The following is a 23,769-nucleotide window of genomic DNA, read 5'->3' as shown; positions in this document are numbered from 1 at the left end:
AAAAGAAGCCAAAGGAACATGGTTTAAGGTAAAATATCTATACACATTTTATACATGAGTAATATTGGGAACCCCATTCCTTGCTGAGACCCGTCTGGATCCCAAAACAGGTCTGATTTCAGACAGTGCTAAAGAATTTGTCTGTAGCCTTGAATTGTTCAGAAAGAAGGTGCCAAGAGGTGACATACAGATTGGGGAAAGAAGACCAATCTTGAGGGGGAAAAAAATGCCAATAATCCCATGACTATTCCAATGGATACAGAAAAATCATTTGACAAAATTCGACACCTATATTTGATTAAAAAAAAAAACTTTCAGAAAAAGAGAATTAAAAGGGAGCTTCCTCAACTTAACGAAGAACATCTACAGAGACCTACAGGTAACATTATACTTAATGGAGAAAGACTAAGTGCTTTTCTTTGAAGATGGGGAAAAAAGAAAGGGACATTTACTCTTACCACTCTTAATCAACGTAGTACTAGAAATTTAGCCAGTTTGAAGAGTCAAGAAATGTAAATAAAAGGCATAGAGATAAGAAAGGAAAAAGTAAAATAGTCCCTATTTAAAGAGAACATGATCATCCTTGGAGTTCCTGTCATGGTGCAGTGGGAAAGAATCCGACTAGGAACCATGAGGTTGCAGGTTAGATCCCTGGCTTCACTCAATGGGTTAAGGATCCGGCGTTGCCATGAGCTGTGGTGTAGGTCGAAGACGTGGCTCGGATCTGACATTGCTATTGCTATGGCTCTGGCGTAGGCCGGCGGCTACAGCTCCGATTAGACCCCTAGCCTGGGAATCTCCATATGCTGCAGATGCACCCCTAAAAAGACAAAAAATTAAAAAAATAAAGAGAACATGATCATCCTTATTGAAAATCAAAAAAAAAAAAAAACACAAGAAATCCTCCTAGAATAATTGAGTTCAGCAAGATCACAAGATATAAGATAAACTATAAAAATTAATTGTACTTATTTATACTAGCACCAGACATATGGAAACCAAAAAAAAATTTGTGTCAATCTAAAAATTATGCATAAGATTTGTATACTGAAGATTATAAAATATTGATAAAACAAAGACATTCTAAACAAATGAAGAGACATATTATGCTGACGGACTGACAAAACTCAACATAGTAAAGATGTTGATTCTCTCAAACTGATTTACAAGCTTAACACAATTCTTGTCATAATACCAGCAAGATACTATTGCAGATATAAACAAGATTATTCCATGTGCCAAACACTGTGCTAGGCAATCTATAAATGCGTGCTGTCAAGGTCTCCCCTTGTTAATACCAGTCAAAAAATAAATAAGATAAACATGTTCACTCCCTCTACTTGCCTGTGACTTTTGTGGATGCCAAGCAGCAGAAGTCTTATCATTGCAGCCCCTAGCTCTAAGAGAGTTCAGCATCATGAAGCAGTAGATCTTGCTTTAGATATTCAGCCAACTAGCCAAGAGCAAATCATTCAAGCTTTCTGCTTCCTCATCATGAAAACAAGGAGAGTGACATTACAGAGCTATTGTGAGGTAAAAATACAATAATGAAGGGGAAAGTACAGTTTTAAAGTTTACGTAATTGTTATTTGTTATTAATAAATTAAAAAAATAGTATAATTAAAGGCTCTGGTGATGTCTAAGTGTGTTAAGGGCACACAGGTTCCCTGGAATCTCATTCTGTCAGCATTTCTCTCTCTCTCTCTCATACACACACACACATACCACAACACACATTACTTTCACTGCTTCTCTTCTTTATCATCATTTCTTACCAAAAAAAAAAAAAAGATATTAATATAAGAAAACAAGTCTTGGTTTATTTGACTCATGCAGGGGAATAAATGTAAAATAAGGAAATGAGAAAAAACTGAAGAATGTATATTCCCCTCACTTTAGTGAATACTAATTGAGTATATTTACTATCATACAATGCTTTAAGGATATAGAGCTGAAGAAAACACAGTCCCCGCCTAGGAGAGGAAATGAAGCAGTGTACAACTAATTTCTATAAAGTGTGACAGAGGAACACAAAAATCCTCACCCCTTCTGGAATGTCAGGGAAGACACCTGAGCCAGGGCAACCTAGTGGGAAGGGGACAAGACAGGCAAAGGAGTGGTAGCATGAGGTAGCATGGTGCACCAGGCACCTTCTGATCCCCTGTCTCCCTAAGTACCAGCAAAGATTCTGAAGAGAAGACTCCACAGAGGTGAACAGAAAACAGGTCAAAAAACCCTTTGTTTATCATGCTGAAAGCAGGGCTTCACTCTCTCTTTTTTTTTTTTTTTTTTTTTTTTTTTTTTTTTTTTGTCTTTTGTTGTTGTTGTTGTTGCTATTTCTGTCTTTTGTTGTTGTTGTTGTTGTTGTTGCTATTTCTTGGGCCGCTCCCACGGCATATGGAGGTTCCCAGCCTAGGGGTCGAATCGGAGCTGTAGCCGCCAGCCTACGCCAGAGCCACAGCAACTCAGGATCTGAGCCGCGTCTGCGACCTACACCACAGCTCACGGCAACGCCAGATCGTTAACCCACTGAGCAAGGGCAGGGACCGAACCCACAACCTCATGGTTCCAAGTCGGATTCGTTAACCACTGCGCCACAATGGGAACTCCTTTTTTTTTTTTTAATTTTTTTTATTTTTTTTATTTTTTTTGTCTTTTGTTGTTGTTGTTGTTTCACTCTCTTAACTACGAGGCGCCATCAGAGAGTTTTTAACCTTGAGAGCGACACGGTCAGAGCTGTGCTTTAGGTGGATTTCTTAGTGACAGTGAAGATAAGAGATCTAGGGGGACAAGAAATAATGAAGAAAAGAAAACAGGTAACAGCAGTGAAAAATATGTAAAGGATAAAGTTGAAGCCCCCTCATGGCTCAGCTGATTAAGGATCCCACATTGTCACTGTTGTGGCTCTGGTTACAACTGTGGTGTGGATTCAATCCCTGGCCTGAATGCCTCAGGTGTAGCCAAAAAAAAAAAAAGTTATATATATATATATATATAATTTTGCTTTTTAGGACTTCATCCAAGGCATATGGAAGTTCCAAAGCCAGGGGTAGAATCAGAGCTACAGCTGCTGGCCTACACCACAGCCATAGCACCGCAGGATCCGAGCCTCTGTGACCTTCACCATAACTCATGGCAAGGCTGGAACCCTGACCCACTGAGCAAGGCCACGGATCAAACTTGCATCCTCATGGGTACTAGTCGGATTCATATCCGCTGAGCCAAAACAGGAACTCCAAAAAATATATACATTTTTATAAAGGATAAAATCGATAAGACTTTGCAATTGATTGAACACAGCAATACATATATTTTGGTTTTTAGGGTTGCACCAGAGGCATATGGAAGTTCCCTGTCTAGGGATCAGATTGGAGCTACAGCTGCTGGCCTACACCACAGCCACAGAAACACAGGATTTTGCAATTGATTGAATACGGCAATGGAGGCAGAAATGAAAAGGAAGTCGTCCATCAGGGTCTGCTATGTTTCTAACTTGGCTCTCCAGGTAGGGAAGGTGGGGGTACGGGTGGGAGGTTGGTGTGAGAGCATTTTTGTTTGAAGAAATAGATTGGGAGAGTCAAGGAAATGGTGGTGATCCATCCATTTGGGTGTGCCTAGGGTGGTAAAGGGAGACAAGTACACAAGGGGAGTCCTTCTGAGGTTTCTTCCAGTAAGAAGAACTGGTGAGTGACAGCTAGTAGCATGGGTTTACACAGGAAATACTCAAATACTAGAATCCACATGGACACTGATGGCAAATACCAGGAAAGCCAAAATCTCTATGTTTGCCCCCAGAACGCTATCATGCCACCATTCAAACACAGGAGCATTCAAGAGACCAGCAAAAAAAAAGAAGGCCACGACAACTCAGACTCAAAACAGCCAAAAGCAGAATAAGGACACCAGTGTGGTTACTATGTTCTCCCTTCACATCTGCATTTCACAGAGCTGAGAATGGTTACACGCAGGCCACTGCCCTCCTACTTTCTCATCTAACAAGGAAGAAGGAAATATCACATATATGACGTGACAGGGTGCCAGTAGAGAAGCCTCAGAATCTCTTGTGTAAGATAAACACAACCCTATTCTGCCAGGTCGATGTGGTCTTGTAGGCCTTGTGACTTTCTGGCCTCTAACTTCTTCTTCCCATCACCCTACATCTCCCCTAGAGCCCTGGACCCTATTCCTCACATCACAGCTCTCTCACCAATTGGGTTGTTTATTGTGTTTCTATCTGAGGATTACAAAGGCAAAAGTCCCTTAAAAAAAAAAAAAATCTGTTCCTCTTATTGCAGGTGCCCCTTGCCTATCAAATAACTTTCATTTACCCCCCATGCACCAAGCAACTCTGTGCTTTCCCTCTGCTGTTTGCAGTCTTAGTCACAGTCCTATGGAAGGATTAGGTGCAAATGTCACTCTGCCGTTTCCTTCAGTAGATTGTGCAAGTGTAAGCTGGATTGTGTAAGTGAATATTAGTTCTTTCCCTCCAGTGTTAATATAGCAAGCAGTGTTTGAGTGCTTTTTTTTTTTTTTTTTTTTTTCTTCCTTGCAGAGGGATAGAATGAGCAAGCAAAGAGTCATACCTTTCTTTTCCTTGGCAGGCAGGAGTAGGGAACGGAACCAAGAAGCCTGCCAAACTGCCAGTCCAAGAATGGAATGTGTCCAATAACCTAGAGACTGAAAATCAGGATGGCCACTAACTGTTCTGGCAGATTTACTGGAAATGATTTCTTTATGAAGAAAATTCTTTAAGGGGCCTCTTTCAGTGAAGTTGTGACAGTAGGACCACCACTGCACTAGGGGGAGCAGTACAAAGAACACTTTCACTGGGGGTTGGTAATTGGTAAACTGGACAGGTGGCATCTTTTTCGGTGGTAGCCAGGCAGATCCAATTTCAACTATGTTTAGTCTCCTCATTCTTGTAAACTCAGCTCCCACTGCTCCTTCAGATCTGTGTGGACCAGAGACATCAGGTTGGTCTGGAGACAAGTGCATGTTTGCCATCTGATTGACCTCTGGCTTAGCCCTAAGTATGGGAATTGGGAATAATCCTTTAGAAATATTTACAGCAATTTAAGAGGGCAGTTTTTGTACCTAATAATTTAAAAGTTAGATATCATTTTTCTAATAATTCATTTTTATTTTATAAAAGTATACATCAATGCTTGCTTTGGCACCATATATACAAAGAAAAAAAAAAAAGGGAATGATATAGAGAAGATTAGCATGGACCCTGAGCAAGCATGACATGCAAATTTGTGAAGCATTCCATTTTTTTAAAAGTATAAATCAACTGAGGATTAGATACTAAGGGAAAAAAATCTGGATTCCCCACAGACTGATGGAGAATCACTGTTAGATAAAGGAGCACTAGACAGAATTTGGGCGTCCTGGGCTCCAGCCTTTGCTCTTTCATCAAATATCTGTACAGACAATTCACTTTCTCTCAAGAGGGTACAAGGGCACATCTATGATGGGATGGTTGTAGGGAGTGGACATTAGACCTGAACCATACCTCCTTGACTAACAGCATCACCATCTACCCTGGCTAAAATCTACAGACTGTTCTTTAATTTTCCCCCCTTTAAACATATCCAATTGGACAAAGTCCTATGGATTCTATCCTTAAAATGCACCTCGTACCTCCTTGATCTTCCTTCTATGACATTAGGTCTCCTTCAAACCAGGCGTCCTGTCTCCAGGTTTGGCTCTTGCCATATTGTTGTTAGAGGGACCTTTCCCAAATACAGATGTCATTCTCCTTCTTCCAGGGGAATGCCTTGTTGCCATGAACAACACATTACAAACTTTGCTGAATCTCCTAAGCAATTGGTAACTGGCTCTGTACTGCCTTTGTGGCCTCATCTCCAGTCATCCTCCCCAAACCACCCTAAGCCCCAACCACTCTGAGCTCCTTTCTGCTCCTCAGACCCTTGTTACACTTCACTTCCACCTTGGTTCATACTGTCACCTCTGCCCTGAAATGCCTCTCCTTTCACATCTACCTGGCACTTTCATTCTTCAAAGCTCAGATCATGTCATTTTCTCTCTGTATTTTCTCTGGCATCCTTCTTCTTCTACCAGTTAAAATTATTCTTTTATCTGAGATTGAAGAAGAAAGAACACTCCCAGAGACATTCTATGATGTCACATCACTCCAATACCAAAACCAAAACAAAGATACTACCAAAAAACAAAACTGTATCTTTGATGAATATAGACGCAAAAGTTCTTTTTTTTTTCTTTTTTTTTTTTTTTTTTTGTCTTTTTGCCATTTCTTGGGCAGCTCCCATGGCATATGGAGGTTCCCAGGCTAGGGGTCTAATCAGAGCTGCAGCCACCGGCCTATGCCACAGCCACAGCAACAGCAACGTGGGATCCAAGCCGCATCTGTGACCTACACCACAGCTCACGGCAACGCCAGATCCTTAACCCACTGAGCAAGGCCAGGGATCGAACCCACAACCTCAAGGTTCCTAGTCGGATTCGTTAACCACTGAGCCACGACGGGAACTCCCAGACGCTAAAATTCTTAATAAAGTTTTAGCCAACTGAATCCAACAACATATAAAAAAGATCATACACCTCAACCAAAGTGGGATTCATCCCGGGTTCACAAGGATGGTTCAACGTATGCAAATCTATCAACGTCACACACCACATTAACAAAAGAAAAGTCAAAAACCACATGATCATCTCAATAGAGGCAGAAAAAGCATTTGACAAAGCCCAACATCCATTCATGATAAAAATTCTTACCAAAGTGGGTATCGAGAGGACACACCTTAACATAATAACCATTTATGACAAACCCACAGCAAATATAACACTTAATGGAGAAAAGCTGATAGTCTTCCTGCTAAAATCTGGAACAAGACAAGGATGCCCACTCTCACCACTGTTATTCAACATAGTATTGGAAGTCCTAGCCATAGCAATCAGACAAATGAAAGAAATAAAAGGCATCCAAATAGGAAGAGAAGAGGTAGAATTGTCACTGTATGCAGATGACATGATACTATATATAGAAAATCCTAAGGACTCAACCCCAAAACTACTCGAACTGATCAACAAATTCAGCAAAGTAGCAGGACATAAGATTAACATTCAGAAATCAGTCACATTTCTGTATACTAACAATGAACTATTAGAAAAGGGATACAAAAATACAATACCTTTTAAAATTGCACCCCCAAAAATCAAATACCTGGGAATAAACTTGACCAAGGAAGTGAAATACTTATATGCTGAGAACTATAAAACATCAATAAAGGAAATTAAAGAGGATTCAAAGAAATGGAAAGATATTCCATGCTCGTGGGTTGGAAAAATTAATATTGTAAAAACGGCCATACTGCCCTAAGCAATCTGCAGATTCAAAGCAATCCCTATCAAATTACCCATGACATTTTTCACAGAACTAGAACAAACAATCCAAAAATTTATATGGAACCACAAAAGACCCAGAATTGCCAAAGCAATCCTGAGGAACAAAAACCAAGCCAGAGACACAATTGTCCCAGACTTCAGACAATACTACAAAGCTACAGTCCTCAAGACAGTGTGGTACTGGTACCAAAATGGACATACAGACCAATGTAACAGAATAGAGAACCCAGAAATAAACCCAGATACCTATGGTCAATTAATCTTCAACAAATGGAGTTCCCATCATGGCTCAGTGGTTAACAAATCCAACTAGGAACCACAGGGTTGAGGGTTCAATCCCTGGCCTCACTCAGTGGGTTAAAGATCTGGCATTCCTGTAAGCCGTGGTATAGATCACAGACGCAGTTCAGATCCCTCATTGCTGTGACTCTGGCGTAGGCCAGCAGATACAGCTCCGATTAGACCCCTAGTCTGGGAACCTCCATATGCCGCAGGTGTGGCCCTAGAAAAAACAAAAAAAAAAAACAAACAAAAAAAGATTTTTTAAAAAATCTTCAACAAAGGAGGCAAGAATATAAAATGGGAAAAAATCTTTTTCAGCAAGTAGTGCTGGGAAAACTGGACAGCCACATGTAAATCAATGAAACTGGAACACACCCTCACACCATGCACAAACATAAATTCAAAATGGCTTAAAGACTTAAATGTAAGCCAAGACACCATCAAACTCTTGGAAGAGAACACAGGCAAAACATTCTCTGGCATCAACCTTACAAATGTTTTTTCTCAGGTCAATATCCCAAGGTAACAGAAATAAAAGCAAAAATAACCCATTGGGATCTAATCAAACTAACAAGATTTGCACAGCAAAGGAAACCATAAAAAAAATAAATAAATAAAAGACAGCTCATACAATGGGAGAAAATAGTTTCAAAGGATGCAACTGAGAAGGGCTTAATCTCTAAAATATAAAAATAACTTATACAACCAAACAGCAAAAAAGCCAACAACCCAATGGAAAAATGGGCAAAAGACCTGAATAGACATTTCTCCAAAGAAGATATACAAGTGGCCAAGAAGTACATGAAAAAATGCTCAACATCACTTATTATTAGAGAAATGCAAATCAAAACTACCATGAGGTACCACTTCACACCAGTCAGAATGGCCATCATTAATAAGTCCACAAATAACAAATGGTGGAGAGGGTGTGGAGAAGAGGGAACCCTCCTGCACTTTTGGTGGGAATGTAAATTAATAAAACCACTATGGAAAACAGTATGGAGGTACCTTAGAAAACTATATATAGAACTACCATATGACCCAGCCATCCCACTCTTGGGCACATATCCAGACAAAACTTTCCTTGAAAAAGACACTTGCACCCATACGTTCATTGCAGCACTATTCACAATAGCCAAGACATGGAAACAACCTAAATGTCCATTGACAGATGAACAGATTAAGAAGATGTGGTACATATACACAATGGAATACTACTCAGCCATAAAAAAGAATGAAATAATGCCATTTGCAGCAACATGGATGGAACTGGAGACTCTCATACTTAGTGAAGTACGTCAGAAAGAGAAAGACAAATACCATATGATATCACCTATATCTGGAATCTAATATACTACACAAATGAACCTTTCCACAGAAAAGAAACTCACAGACTTGGAGAATAGGCTTGTGGTTGCCAAGGGGGAGGGGGAGGGAGTGGGATGGACTGGGAATTTGGGGTTAATAAATGCAGACTATTGCCTTTGGAATGGATAAGCAATGAGATCCTGCTGTGTAACACTGGGAACTATGTCTAGCCACTTATGATGGAGCATGATAATGTGAGAAAAAAGAATGTATGCATGTATGTGTGACTGGGTCACCATGCTGTACAGTAGAAAATTGACAGAATGCTGTAAACCAGCTACAATGGAAAAAAATTAAATCATTAAAAGCAAAAAAAATCCATAGATAGTGGAAAAAAATTATTCTTTTATCTGCATTGTCAGAGTTCTTGCTGTGCACATCAGAATTAGTAGAATCTGGAGTTGCCGTCGTGGCGCAGTGGTTAACGAATCCGACTAGGAACCATGAGGTTGCAGGTTCGGTCCCTGCCCTTGCTCAGTGGGTTAACGATCTGGCGTTGCCGTGAGCTGTGGTGTAGGTTGCAGACGCAGCTTGGATCCCGCATTGCTGTGGCTGTGGCATAGGCCGGTGGCTACAGCTCCGATTAGACCCCTAGCCTGGGAACCTCCATATGCCACGGGAGCGGCCCAAGAAATAGCAAAAAAGACCAAAAAAAAAAAAAGTATTAGTAGAATCTCTGCAGTGCCAGGACACAGGTTCTGTCCCTAGCCTGGCACAGCAGGTTAAAGGATCCAGTGTTGCTGCAGCTGTGGTGTAAGGTTGCAACTGTGGCTTGGATCTGACCCCTGGCCTGGGAACTCCATAGCCATGGGGAGGCCAAAAGAGAAATAAAAATTACCTACATTGTCTTCTCACTTTATATGCAAATATTTCATATAGTTGTTAGTTTACCTGTTTTGGTTCTGCATTTCCATTCAAAACCAAGATTCTTTATGAATCTTAATTATCTATCCCAGCAACTGCTATTGCATCCCATACACAGGAGACACTCAACTGTTTATGTCCATATTATAGGTTGAGACATTTTTGTATTCATTCTTCCTATCACTGGGGACTACCATGTGCCAAGCTCTCAAGATTTAGTGATGACTAAGATAAACAAGGTCACAGCCATCACTGAGCTTACACTACAGAAAACAGAAAACAAACACATGGGGTGATAAACAAAAACAAGTAAATAAACAAACAAGATAATTACTGCGATCATTGAGATCATTGCCAGGATCTAAACAGACTGATGAGACAGAGCCTGCCTAGGGGAGGCCATCAATCATAGGAAGATCAGGATCATCCTCTCTGAGGAGATGACGCTTGAGTTGAGAGCTGAAGGGGAGATAGGAAGAGCAGAGAGGGAAAGAGCCCAGTCTGTTCAAAGAAAAATAAGGCTGTTTTTTTGCATAGTGATCAGGGCTGAGTGTATGAAATGAAGTTGGAAAACCAGGCCCCAGTAGGTAGGACTTCACTAGGGTAGAGTAAGGAGTTTAGATTTTACTCTAAAAGTCTTTGAAGTGTTTTAAGCAGAGGAGTTACCTAGGTCAGAATAAAGTCTTAAGACATTTACTCTAGTCCTGTAAAGAATCAATTTAAAAAGAGCAAGAGATCAGGAAACAGATGGGGTGATTCCAGGACTCCAAGCCAGAGATTATGATTGCTTAGATGGAGGGCAGGAGAGCAAAGGTAGGGGTGGCAAGAAGTAGACTTGTCAGAGATGTCATTAGGAGTTCAAATCAGAAGGTGTTAGCAATGGATTGAATGTGTGTGCAGCTAGAGAGAGGTAATGGAAATGAGGAAATCAAGGATAATCCTGAGGTTTTGTTTTGAGTGTCAAGGTGGAACTTGGTGATGTGAATTGAATTGAATCGAATTGAATTGAATTAGTGAGGAAGTTTGAGGACTTGGTTTCGTAAAGTAGACTGTGGATGATACTAGGAATCAAGTGTTCTGCTCTAGACATCCAAGAGAAGCTATCACAGATTAGGAAACAACAAAGTGATAGAAAAAGAAACTGAGGCTGAAAAACGGGTGTAGAGGTACCAGGCATTAGAATCCCACTAAGCTAAGCAGCCTCTTGTCCAGCATATAGAATTATCAATTTTTTTCCAGCCATAATTGGAAGATAAGTAGAAAAGATTTGGTAAGAAAAGGTAAAAGAGATGGCAAGAGAACAGTTTTTGTTCTTTTAGGTTTGGGGAGGGAATTGTTTGTTTTCCCAGCACAATGTTTAGAAAAAGAAAGAAAAGTGAAAACAACTTTCTATCTTGGGGTCTAGCCCAGAACATACACTCTGGAGCAGCTTGGGTTCAGATACTATCTCTAACGGTTACCACTGTGTGACCTTGAGGAGTTTCCCTCAAACCTTTGCACTTCAGTTCTGTTACATAAAATATTTTTAAATGGGACCTACCTCCAAATGTTATCATAAAGATTAATTGAGTTAATGTGTGTGACAAGTGCTTCCAGCACTGCCTGAAACACAGCAAGAACTCACAGACCCTTAGCTCTAATCTGAGCTTCTGCAAGAAGCTCTAGCAATGCTGAACCATTTCCAGTTATCCAGACGAACCAAGTTGTCTCTCCATTGGGTGTTTTCCCAGTTCTTCTCTAAATAGACATAGATATCCTTAAAAAACCACCACGCTATGAAAAACTGTGTAAACTTAGGGGGAAATGGGGTTTAATGGCACAACACTCAACATCTCCCGTGACACATTAAAAAAATATAGGAATAAAAATTTTAAAGTTTGTGCCTCAGAAATTCCCTCACAGACCTTTGCCTCTGACCTCACATAAACTTTACTTATATCTTGTGATCTCAGACAGAGAAGGTGCAGCAAGATGCAAATATTGAAAACATTTTAAATGAACAGCCAAATGACCCAAGCAAGTACATCATGTGAAGCAAATATATGTTTCTGGTTTTTCACCTCTGACCCACTAATGGAAATGAGTCCTGATGAGCCAGGCTATAATTTAGCCTGGCAAAGTCCTAACAAATTTGTTCTATGCCCTGGTCTGCTATTGAATCTATTCTAACTCCTACAAAAGATGAGAGGCAGGCTGGTGACATAGAAAAAGGATGGACTTGACATTTTTTGATTCCACTTGCTTCCTAGTGGGTTGCCCTTGAACAAGTTACTTAATTTCTCTGAGGCCAATTTCCTTATCAGCAAAATGGAGATAGGAATAATGATCTCATCAAGTTGTTAAGAGGATTAAATGATATCTTTCTGAATAACAATCCAGTAGAAGCCTAATTACTGTTCCAAGGGCCCCAGGGCTCTCCTGTGCCTTCCCAGCAAAATCCAGTTCCCTTGGGAAGCCTACTCAGCAATCACTCAGAGCCTTCCTCACTTGGCAGCCCCGGAGTGCTACTTACACTTCCCAGATACAGTAGTCCCTCCAATCCTTCATTCATCCAGTACATTTTTTTTTTTTTTGAGTCTCCGTTATATCGAGGTCCTGGATTAAATGTTGGCAATAAAGGATTCTGAGTGAGGAAGGGGGTGAGGGAGCTCCTACTGAAGGAGGGGGTGAGGGAGAGAGTAAGGGAGGGGTTGAGGGGCTGTGAGGGAGGGAGGAGGTGAGGGAGCTGTGAGCCATGGAAGGAGAGAGGGAGCTCTGAGTGAGGGTGTGAGGGATCTGGGAGTGAGGATCTCTGAATGACGGAGGGAGGGAGCTCTGAGGGAGGGAGGGAGAGAGGGAGGGACGGGTGAGGGAGCTCCGAGGAAGTGGAGGACGTGAGGAGCTTAAAGGAAGGAGTTTGTGAGGGAACTCTGGGTGAAGGAAGGTAAATGAAGGAAGGAGGGGAGAAAGGAATGAAGGAAGAAAGGAAGAAAGGGAAAGAGAGAGGAGATCAAATTCAGAAGTCCCCTCAGGCATGTGACAAGATTTCTCTCATATCTGATACTGCATTCCAACTTCATTCTAAATCTTCTTTGCTTTTTTCTCAAAATGGGGGTTTCTAGAGTTTAGTGTGACTTTTTTTGCTACATTTTCTTCCTTGGCAAGCTCAACCACTCCCAAGATCTTCCCCAAAAGCTGTATGCTTGCTGATAACCTCTGAATCTGTTTCCATTCCAGATCTCTCACAGTTCTAAACTCAGAGTCAAACTGCCCGCTGGCCTTCCTCAACAGCAACTTTCTTAATACCTAACTTCTCCCTTTTCCTGGCCCCATTCAGGAATATTTCTCATCTCTCATTCCTTAACTTAATTACCGGTCTCAGGATACATGAGTTATCCAAGTCAGAAATCTGGTGGTCTTTATTTATATTGTCAGCCAGGATTTATTTGTTATCTGCCAGTGACTATTATCTATTTATTATCTACTAGTGACTAGGTACTGTTTATTGTTAGACATGCAACAGGGACAAAACCAATTTCACCACCAATTTACCTGAAGAAATAGACATTTATTAAATGATCATACATATGTAAGCATAATTATAAACTGAGATAAATGTTTTGAAAAAAGCAAAAGGGAACTAAGAAAATAAAAGAGAACCTATGCCAGGTGAGGGGTGGGGTGGGTAAAGTGACAAGGAAATCAATTTCAGAAAATACTTCTCAAAAAATATTTGTATCCAAATAAGAAGTACGCATTGGAATGCACTATACAGGGAAGAGAAAATGTGGGTAGATAAAGAGGTGGTGGTGTTTCGGAAAAGGGAAAAACACATGCAAAAACCTTGATCTAGTGGAGGTTTTTTGTTTGTTTGTTTATTCATTTTTTGCTTTTTAGGGCCACACTTATGGCATGTGGAGGCTCCCAGGTTAGGGGTCCAATCGGAGTTGTAGCCACTGACCTACGCCACAGTCACAGCCACAGCTACACCAGATCCGAGCCATGTTTGCAACCTACACAACAGCTCACAGCAACGCCCGATCCTTAACCCACTGATCGAGGCCAGGGATCGAACCCGAAACCTCATGGTTCCTAGTCGGATTCATTAACCACTGTGCCACATTGGGAACTCCAAAACTTACACTTTAAATGTGTGAATCCTACAGTATGTGAATTTTATCTTAATAAAGCTGTTTTTAAAAAGGAAAGAAACATATTTAAGCCACATGACAACAAGCTATTTTTTAATAGATGTTTTTTCCTTTTTGTTGATTCCAAGATCCTCTTATTCTGGTATCAAGGTAGCTTGGAAACTGGTCATCACAAGCTCGTTTGGTAAGGACAGAATTTTAAAAAAAAAGAGTTTGATGATTTTAAAAAGTTTTTCAAATCCTTTAAAAACAACCTAATCAACTAATAACTGATGTAGTTCGATATCTTACATCCTGAGAGTGTTGGATACTCTGACGAAATGCTGAGTATTCAATTTATTTTTCATTCATTCATTTACCCAACACATCTATTGAGAACCTGTATGTGACACTTTATAATACATGCTTTAAACAGTAGCCATCTTTTTAAAACATTGACACCCACAATCTGACAACAGCATCAAATATTAGATATTGAGGCTATTTCTTAAATCTGGATATAGCTCTCCTACTGCATGATTCAACACAGGACGGTGGGAAGGTGGAAGCAGGAAACTGACATTTATTGAATGTCTGTAATTTGTCAAGTACTATGCTAAGTAATTCAAAAGTATGATCTCATTTAATCTTCACAAGAACACTTTAAGGTGAGCAATATCATCAGATGAATAAGTTATTCAAAGAGGTTGTAACTTACCCAAAGTCACACAAACTGTAAGCTAGGTACTTGTCAGAAGGTACAGGTCTTCTGTTTCTAAAAGCTGTGTTTTGCTTTGTTTTAGGTTTGGTCTTCTCTGCTGGTTCCCAAAAAGAATGTTTTGGTTTGGTTTGGTTTGGTTTGGTTTGGTTTTTGCTATTTTAGGGCCGGACCTGCGGCATATGGAGGTTCCCAGGCTAGGGGTCAAATTAGAGCTGTAGCTGCCAGCCTACACCACAGCCACAGCCACAGCAACACAGGATCCAAGCCACATCTGAGACCTACACCACAGCTCATGGCAACGCTGGACCCTTAACCAACTGAACAAGGCCACGGATCGAACCCACATCCTCATGGATCCTAGTGGGTTCGTTAACCGCTGAGCCACAAAGGGAACTCCTCCCGAGAGAATGTTTACAAGTCAATTAATGTGTTCAGTAAAGATTTATGTGGCACAACCATCTGTTAGGCACTGTGTTGGACACTACAGATATGAAGAGGAATTCCATGAAAACAACCACTGACCTCTTAGTGCTCACAGTCTAGCTAGGAAGAGAAACCTTTGAAGAAAGATAGTTTGAATCTTCAACATATTGTACAATTCAGCTGCAGTTATTGAATTTCACTGTGTTTCCATAGCTTCTACAATTTCAGTCCCAACTTTCCTTCCCAACTTCATCCAGGACCCTCTGTGCCAAATATGCCAAACACTTCCCAGCAATGCATTAAACCACTACTCGCTCTTTTCACTTCCATTCTCCCCCTACTTTTGTATATGCTTCCCCTTCTGCCTTTTCCCACTTCTTAGGAAAAATATATTTCAAAAGCTGGAAAGGGTGAAGGACCCTGGTTTCATTCTGAGTTACCCTCTTCTTTGTATCACAGTGGCAAGTTACTTAATCTAGCCCAGCTCCAGTGTCCCATCTGTAAACTAAGAATGAATAATAACCACCTCACATGATATTTGTAAAGATTAAAGTGATAAACAAGCAGAGTGCCTGGCACAAAGCAGTTTCAAAAATGATTCTTGAATATGGGAATGAAGATAAGAAATGCTATGCATCAATAAAGGAAGAAATCCTTGAGAGTCAGGGATGCTTCATGAAAAAGGTAGGACTTAAATTACTCCTTGAAAGATGAGTAGGTTCTGGACAGTCACAATTGCAAAAGAAAGGCTAGATAAAGACTTGCTCTTTTTCTGTGTTTTAAATATTCTTTTACGAAATACACTGTAGAGCAGCTCAAGAAACTGGCTGTAATAAGCAGTTTAGGCTTCCCTTCATAAACAGTGCACTGTGTTCATAAGAATGTGGAGATTCTTCCACCATTTTCACTCTCCTGACCCAAAAATGGCTTAAGAACTTCTCCAGGGATTTCCTGTCATGGCTCAATGGTAATGAACCTGACTAGTATCCATGAGGACTCAGGTTCCATCCCTGGCCTCACTCAGTGGGTCAAGGATCCAGTGTTGCCATGAGCTGTGTTGTGGGTCGCAGATGCAGCTGGGATCTGGCGTCACTTTGGCTGTGGTGTAGGCAGGCAGCTGTAGCTGTGTTTCAACCACTAGCCTGGGAACTTCCAGTTATCTTATCCACCAACTCGGCTTCTGAGCCCGACTGCAGATGCCTCCTCCACAGATGCCTCCGTTTTTTTTTTTTTTCGGTTTTAGGGCCACGCTCATGGCATGTGGAGGTTCTCACACTAGGGGTCAAATCAGAGCTACAGCCGCTGGCCTACACCACCGCCACAGAGACTCAGGATCCCAACGCATCTGCAACCTACACCACAGCTCACAGCCAAGCCGAATCCTTAACCCACTGAGGGGGGCCAGGGATCGAACCCGCAACCTCATGGTTCCTAGTCAGATTTGTTTCCACTGCACCACAACAGGAACTCCCAGATGTCTCCTTTTTTGCCATAAGCTCACAAACTTTCATTGTTCCTTTTTATCAACTACTTATTGAGACACATGAAAATCGGAAACTTTTGTTTGAACTTTGACTCAGCAGTTACATTATTGGGAAATTATTCCAAGGAAATAGTCATAGTTGTACAAAAATAGTCAATTACAAAATTGTTTCTCACAAAGACAAAAGGCTGGAGACAATCTAGATGTCCATTAATAGGGGATTAGTTATGTAAATCTTCATAAATTCATGAAAAGTAATACCATACAGCCATTAAAGATGATGCATAAAATAATATCATATACATATAAAAATACAAATGTGGGCAATGGATCTTGCTATATAGCACAGGTAACTATTTCCAACAGTTGTGCTGGATCAGAAAGGAGGATAATGTGAGAGGAAGAATGTATAATGGGTCACATTGTTGTACAGCAGAAATTGGCAGAACATTGTAAATCAACTATAATTTTAAAATGCAAAAAAAATAAATAAAACAAAAATAAATAAATAAATAAAAAGACCAATGTGATTTCATACCAATATGTTAACAATAATTGCCTTTGGGGTGGCCCTAAAATTGTCTCTTTTTTTTTCCCATAGTGAACACCTATTACTCCTCTGTTTAAAAAAAAAAATTTTTAATCTACTGAGTTTGGTCTGTATAATGTCATATTAAAGGGAAAAGGCAGAAAATTATGGGACAAGGCCAAAATGACACATGTAAAGTGCCATATCTGTTTTTCTGTAATGTTTTTTAATACAAGGAAATGGTGAAACGTTAGTTCTCTTTCTTAAGAAAGGTAACTTTTCTCATCTTTCTCATTTTTATCTCAAGGGCTTAATAAATATTAGTATTTTTTTTAGTAGAAAAATAAAACATTACACAAATGCTATGACACAATGACAGAATTGTTACAGTTTTCATCTGAATTGGAAAGCTGCTAATGTTGAAGTCATTTCAAAGTCCATTTTATGGCTTTGAAAATTATGTTTCTTCCGACTAGGCAAAGGTAGACCTTGAAGGAAAAGCAATTTTTTTCTTTCTCTTTTTCTTTTTGTTGAAAGATCTCTGAGCACTTATTATTTTAACAATTAACAAAAATTTTAAATAAAATTGCGTGAAAACTTAAAAACAGAATCAAAAGGCATAAAGTAAAAGAAGATTTCTCTGCCCCTCCTTGCTAGGTGATCCATAGTCACTTACCAAAAGTGACTTATATTTCTTTAAAAAAAATTTTTTTTCAGAGTTCCTGTTGTGGCTCAGTGGGTTAAGAACCCAACGAGTATCCATGATGATTCAGGTTCGAGCCATGGCCTTGCTTAGTGCGTTAAGGATCCTGCATTGCCACAAGCTGTGGTGTAAGTTGCAGATGTGGCTTGGATCTGGTGTTGTTGTGGTGCAGGCCAGCAGCTGCAGCTCTGATTCAACCCCTAGCCTGGGAACTACCAGCTGCCACAGGTGCAGCCCTCAAAAAAAGGAAAGAAAGAAAAAAAATTTTTTTCAAAGACAAATGGGATCGCATTCCCTATACTATTCTGCAATTTATTATCTTGGCATATTTCTACATTACATGTAGAATTTATTCACCTCTTTTTTTTGCTTCATATATACATAATTTAATGGACTTTTTCATTTTTTTACATTCAAGTCAATGTTCCATCCAATTAATTAAACAAGAACTTCAATCATAACTTTAAAACTGAGAGATTATCACTTTCAACATCTTGCAATATCATTTCTGATTTCTTTCTATGCCTATATGTACTAGTCTTAGAAAAATGACCACCATTTATTAAATGCTACATATGTACTAGATGCTTTACATGTGTTATTTAACACACCCACCCCAAGATAAAAATATTAGACTCCCATTTTAGCAATGAGGAAACTAAAGTTCAGAGAAGTAAGAAATGTCCAAAGTCACATAGATGACATGTGACTCAGCCTGAATTCAAACCCAAATCATTCTGACCCCAAAGACCATGTTCTCAGCCAGGTATACTGACTGGCAACTAAACCATGTGCATGTATATGTATGAAAAAGGAATCATGTGTATTATTTGGTAACTTTTTTTTAACTTGAAAATACATCATAGACTTATTTTTATTATAATAAATTATAATTATATCATCACTTCTCTTGACTACCTTGCCATTAATTATACATAGAGGATCATAAAGCATTAAAACCAATCCTCCACTCTTAGATATAGGACTAATTTCAATATTTTACTATTATAATAAAAATGACAAATATTTTTATTTGCTGCATTTTTTTTTAAGGGCTGCATCTGTGGCATATGTAAGTTCCCAGGATAGGGGTCCAATCGAAACTGCAGCTGACAGCCTACACCACAGCCACAGCAATGCCAGATCTGAGCTGCATCTGCAACCTACACCAGAGCTCACTGAAACACCAGGCCTCCTTGAGTGAGGCCAGGGATCAAACCTGAAACTTCATGGTTACTAGTTGTGTTCATTACCCCTGAACCGCAAAGGGAACTCCACTCCATGTTTTAAAACATTCTTTCACGGAGAAAATGTCTTTATTATGTGTCCTTTACCTACTGATGCAATAATTTCTTATGAACTTCAAAGAAGGCTGAATTAAAGTGAATATAAGCTTCTCAAGAGTTAATATATGTAAGAAGGCAAAAATAAGTCCTTTATGATCTAATGCTTTACTTAGTTGACAACACTTAGTTTTAAGGGGAAATGGGGAAAAATCTAAATGACAAAAATGTTAATATAGAGTATTAACCTTCATTGTCAAATATAGCAACCACCAGCCACATATGACTATATAAATTTAAATTAAATAAAATTTAAAATTCAATTCCTTGATTTCACTGAGCCATATTTTAATTGCTCAGTTGCCACATTGGCTCATAATGACCACATTGGCTAGGGCAAATATAAAACATTTCCATCATCACAGAACATTTTTATTGAAACAGTGCTGGTAAAGAACATTTATACTACAAAATACTACACAACATTTTATTCCTTTTTGTGTGTGTGGCTGCTCCTGCCACATGCAGAATTTCCTAGGCCAAGGATCAAACCAGCACCACAGTAGTGACAACGCCAGATCTTTAACCTACTAAGCTACCAGGAGACTCCTACTACACAATATTGTAAAGGAATCCAGAAGACTTATATATACTGATATGAGAAGATACAAGTTTTTAGCTTGTTTTTAATTTTTTTTTTTTAGGGCCGAACCCGAGGCATATGGAGGTACTCAGGTTAGTGATCGAAATGGAGCTTTAGCCTCCAGCCTACACCACAGCCACAGCAATGCCAGATCTGAGCCGCATCTGCGACCTACAACACAGCTCCTGGCAACACCGGATCCTTAACCCACTGAGCGAGGCCAGAGATGGAACCTGCATCCTCGTCAATACTAGTCAGATGCATTTCCAATGAGCCGCAATGGAAACTTCTGTTTTTAATTTTTTATGTAAGTGGTTATAGACTCATAAGGTGATGAGATTTTCATAATAGTTTTACAAGAATGTAGTTATATGCAATTGAAATTTTTAAGCAACTCAATTTTTTAAAAAAATTCCCCATGAAAATTAAATACATAGAGTAGAGAAGGGACACAGTGAGAAGAGGAAGTCATTTCAACTTCATTTACTGGGGAAATTTTCATGGAGGAGGCAACCCTGAACTCTCTCAAAAAGTTAACAAGTAAAGGGATATAAGGCAGAGAAAAGAGATTTATCTATGGTCCTAAATGGAAGAGTAAAGCCATAGATGAGGATTTAAAGTCCAAAGTAATTTGACCAGGGTTTTTTTTTGTTTGTTTTGGGGGCTTTTGTTTTTTGTTTTTTGGTCTTTTTAGGGCCACACCTGTGGCATATGGATGTTCCCAGGCTAGGGGTTGAATAGAAGCTGCAGCTGCCGGCCTACACCACAGCCACAGCAACATCAGATCCTATCTGTATCTGCCCACCTATACAGCAGCTCACAGCAACGCTGGATCCTTAACCCACTGAGCGAGGCCAGGGATCAAACTCGAGTCCTCATGGATATTAATTGGGTTTGTTAAGCCACCACAGGAACTCCATTAATTTGACCAAGTTTACATTTGGGGAGTGTTATGAGAATTAAGTAACATAATATTAATCATGAAAGCATTAACTATCAACTACTGTCTAAACTAAAAAAAACGTTGTAGGAATCAAAAGACACAATCTGTATGTTTTGAAAATTTGTGTGCTTTGAAAACAAAATACATGTAAGATAACATTTCTTTATATAAAAATAAATGTAATTACCAATAAAAGCAATTATATAATAACAAATGCCTATCTAGAATTACATATGCATTGACTGAATTAATAGAATATTTAGTGGTTTCATACATCCAGAGTCACTATTATAAATTATATTCTCATAATTATGTTAAAAAAGAAAAGCAAAAACATCTAACCAAAAATATCATTCTACCTCACGATGACTTCGTTTTTCTTTTGCATAAGCCTGTGTCTTTCAAATAATCCACAAGCAAATAGCTCCATTCTGTAGATGAGAAATTATAAAAGACCATGTAATCAGCTGACAAAGGAACTGAAAACAAGCCCAGAGGAAATGCATGGCTGTTCTTACAAAGTCACAATGTACTGTTCTGTTTGCCTCCCACTCTCAAAGTGTATATTCCTGACATTTCTTGTCTTATAATTGGACTTTATGAATGAGAGCTGTAGGATGCTGTCTGGTGAATGATCTGAAAAGGATATGCTGAAACACAGTGGAGGTGCTGCAAGAATTGAGTGCTGTGTTTTGTGTGGGAACTTAAATAAGAGGCATGAATTAGAAATTCAGAACCTCAGATTTTATTCTATATAAAATAAGGGCTATTTTCTCAGTCCTTAATGGAGACTTTGAGTAAGTTTAGGTGACATATAATGTGGAAACCAAATGTACAGGCTTGGATTTCAGAATAGTCTGGGATCCCATGGCTTCCCAGAGTTCACCCTTTACAAGTGTTCTGGTGAGAAAAGAGGAGTTCAATAACTTTGGTATTCTTTAATTTTGTTTCTTCATCCCAACTGCTGAGCAACTATTAAAACACATACTTATTAACATTTCTATAGCATGTTGTTCTTTCTAACATGCATTCAATTTCATATCTCATGTGGTCTAGCTGATGAATAGCACAGGTTAGTCAAGAATTAGTTCACTGGGGCTCTGGAAATAATCAGTCATATTTAGGAAACTTTTCCTGTGTGCCTACTATGTGCCACATGAGAATCAGCAGCTGGACAGTTTCATTCACATTCAGATGGGCCGCAACAAGGATTCTCTTTTGTTGGCAAAAATACTGGGGAAAGAAAAAAGCATTTCCAAAACAGGGCAAGCAGGAATCAAAAAGTAGGCTTGAAAAAATTCTCCAAGGAAACAGGCCATTATGTTAATAGTTACTATTTGCCTCTGGATGGTTACATTGTGGGGGGTTTTTTTTCCCCTTCATTATGCTTTTTTTATACTTTCTAATTTTTTTCTACAATAGGCATATATATAATGTATAAACAGAAAATAATAAAGTAAAAATCTTAAAAGAAAAAAAGAGTCTCCTAAAGACTATACAAAACAAGGAAGCGATTCAAATGTAAATAAGTCCATCGATTGGTATAGTTGACTGCCAATCATAATGATGGACAGCAGGACTCCAGCTATTTAATTGATTGTTTTCTCTAAATCAAGCATTCAGCCTCAGCCTTTGGTAAGAAGTATACCATTCACCTTATGAAGGTATTAACTCTTCCTGGACTCCAGGACGTTGCTCTACTAGAAGAAGAATTCATGCACTACCCCTCCCTCAAAGCTCTCAAATATCTTCAACTTTTAATCTGTTTTTATCAAAGGTAAGCATGAGACCCTGTGGAGAATAATATTGTATTGTGGATTAATACACAGTTGTTTTGTTTGTTGGTTTGCTTTTTAGGGCCGCACCTGTGGCATATGGAGGTTCCCAGGCTGGGAGTCGAAGCAGAGCTACAGCTGCCAGCCTACAACACAGCCACAACAACCTATACTAAAGCTCATGGCAACACTGTATCCTTATTCCACTGAGTGGGGTCAGAGATTGAATCTGAATCCTAATGGATACTGGTCAGGTTCGTAACACTCTGAGAACTCCTAATACACAGCATTTATGGATTAAATTAAAACAGCCACCATACCAACTACAAAAGTAGAAAATTCACCCATTGCCTTTTCTTTTTACATTTGTGTGAACCTTTCTGCTGTCAGAAATTTGTAGGCCCAGCTAAGTTCTGGTTAATCAGAAAATCAGAAGGAACCCCCACACACACCCAGTGTATGAAAGGGTCATTCATCAAGGGCTGAGCGAGAAAGTCCTCAGTCCACAGTGAGTTATCCTGAGCACATACCCTCCAAGTACAGATGGCTCCTCGGGGCAGGAATTAAAGATGAAGAGAGAAATGGCTCTCCAACAGAATACAGTACATTAATTCACTTAGAAGGCACAAGGGTGTGTCTGCTTTACTGACTTTTCAGAAGGCACAGAATTTGGCCGTATTTCCAGTTATAGTAAATATGTTTACTCCTTAAAATGTGCCTCTAAATGTCCCCCAAATGAAGGCCATGGCTTATCACCAAATTTTAAGAGAGCTGCTTGCTGATTTGAAAACACTTGAGGCCACTTGGGTCTCAGAGACACTGGAGGCCCAGACGTCACTTTTGTCTTCACCCTCCCCCCAGAAGCTCCCAAGAGCAGGCAAGACCTTTCACTCATGAGTTCTGGCAGTTGGCTGAGGCCTCCCTGAGGAGAAAAGAAAAAGGGGAAACTGTGCTGGGTGAGGTTGGCCTCTCCTAAGGCTTATTAATAGAGAACATGTGGGCTGAGGCAAAGGCGGGGGGGCTGGGGTTGCTGAGTAAACAGGATGGGATGAGAAAGAGAATGATGCTTTTATATTCTTGTCTATTATAGATCCAGGGAGGCTCTTTAATGGAGATGAAAGGGAGAGACAGATTTCAAGGAAGTCGCTTCCAAAGCTACCACTGGTGTCTACTTTCCCATCTCCCATGAAAGAGAGCTGTGTGGTCAACTGGCATTGCTAACCAACCTGCTAACCAAATTTCACTTAGGTTTTC

The 23,769-nt window shown here is 39.6% G+C and overlaps 1 long non-coding RNA gene across 1 annotated transcript in view; it reads right to left on the bottom strand.

The window, feature by feature from the left end:
* Window positions 1–23,769, bottom strand: part of LOC102159599 — a 48,299-nt gene that overhangs the window by 5,102 nt on the left and 19,428 nt on the right. The window lies entirely within an intron of this gene.

This window comes from Sus scrofa, chromosome 13, assembly GCF_000003025.6.
Source record: "Sus scrofa isolate TJ Tabasco breed Duroc chromosome 13, Sscrofa11.1, whole genome shotgun sequence".
Lineage (NCBI taxonomy): Eukaryota > Metazoa > Chordata > Mammalia > Artiodactyla > Suidae > Sus > Sus scrofa.
Note: the sequence above shows the minus strand (reverse complement) of the source record. Positions and strands in the feature narration are given on the sequence as shown.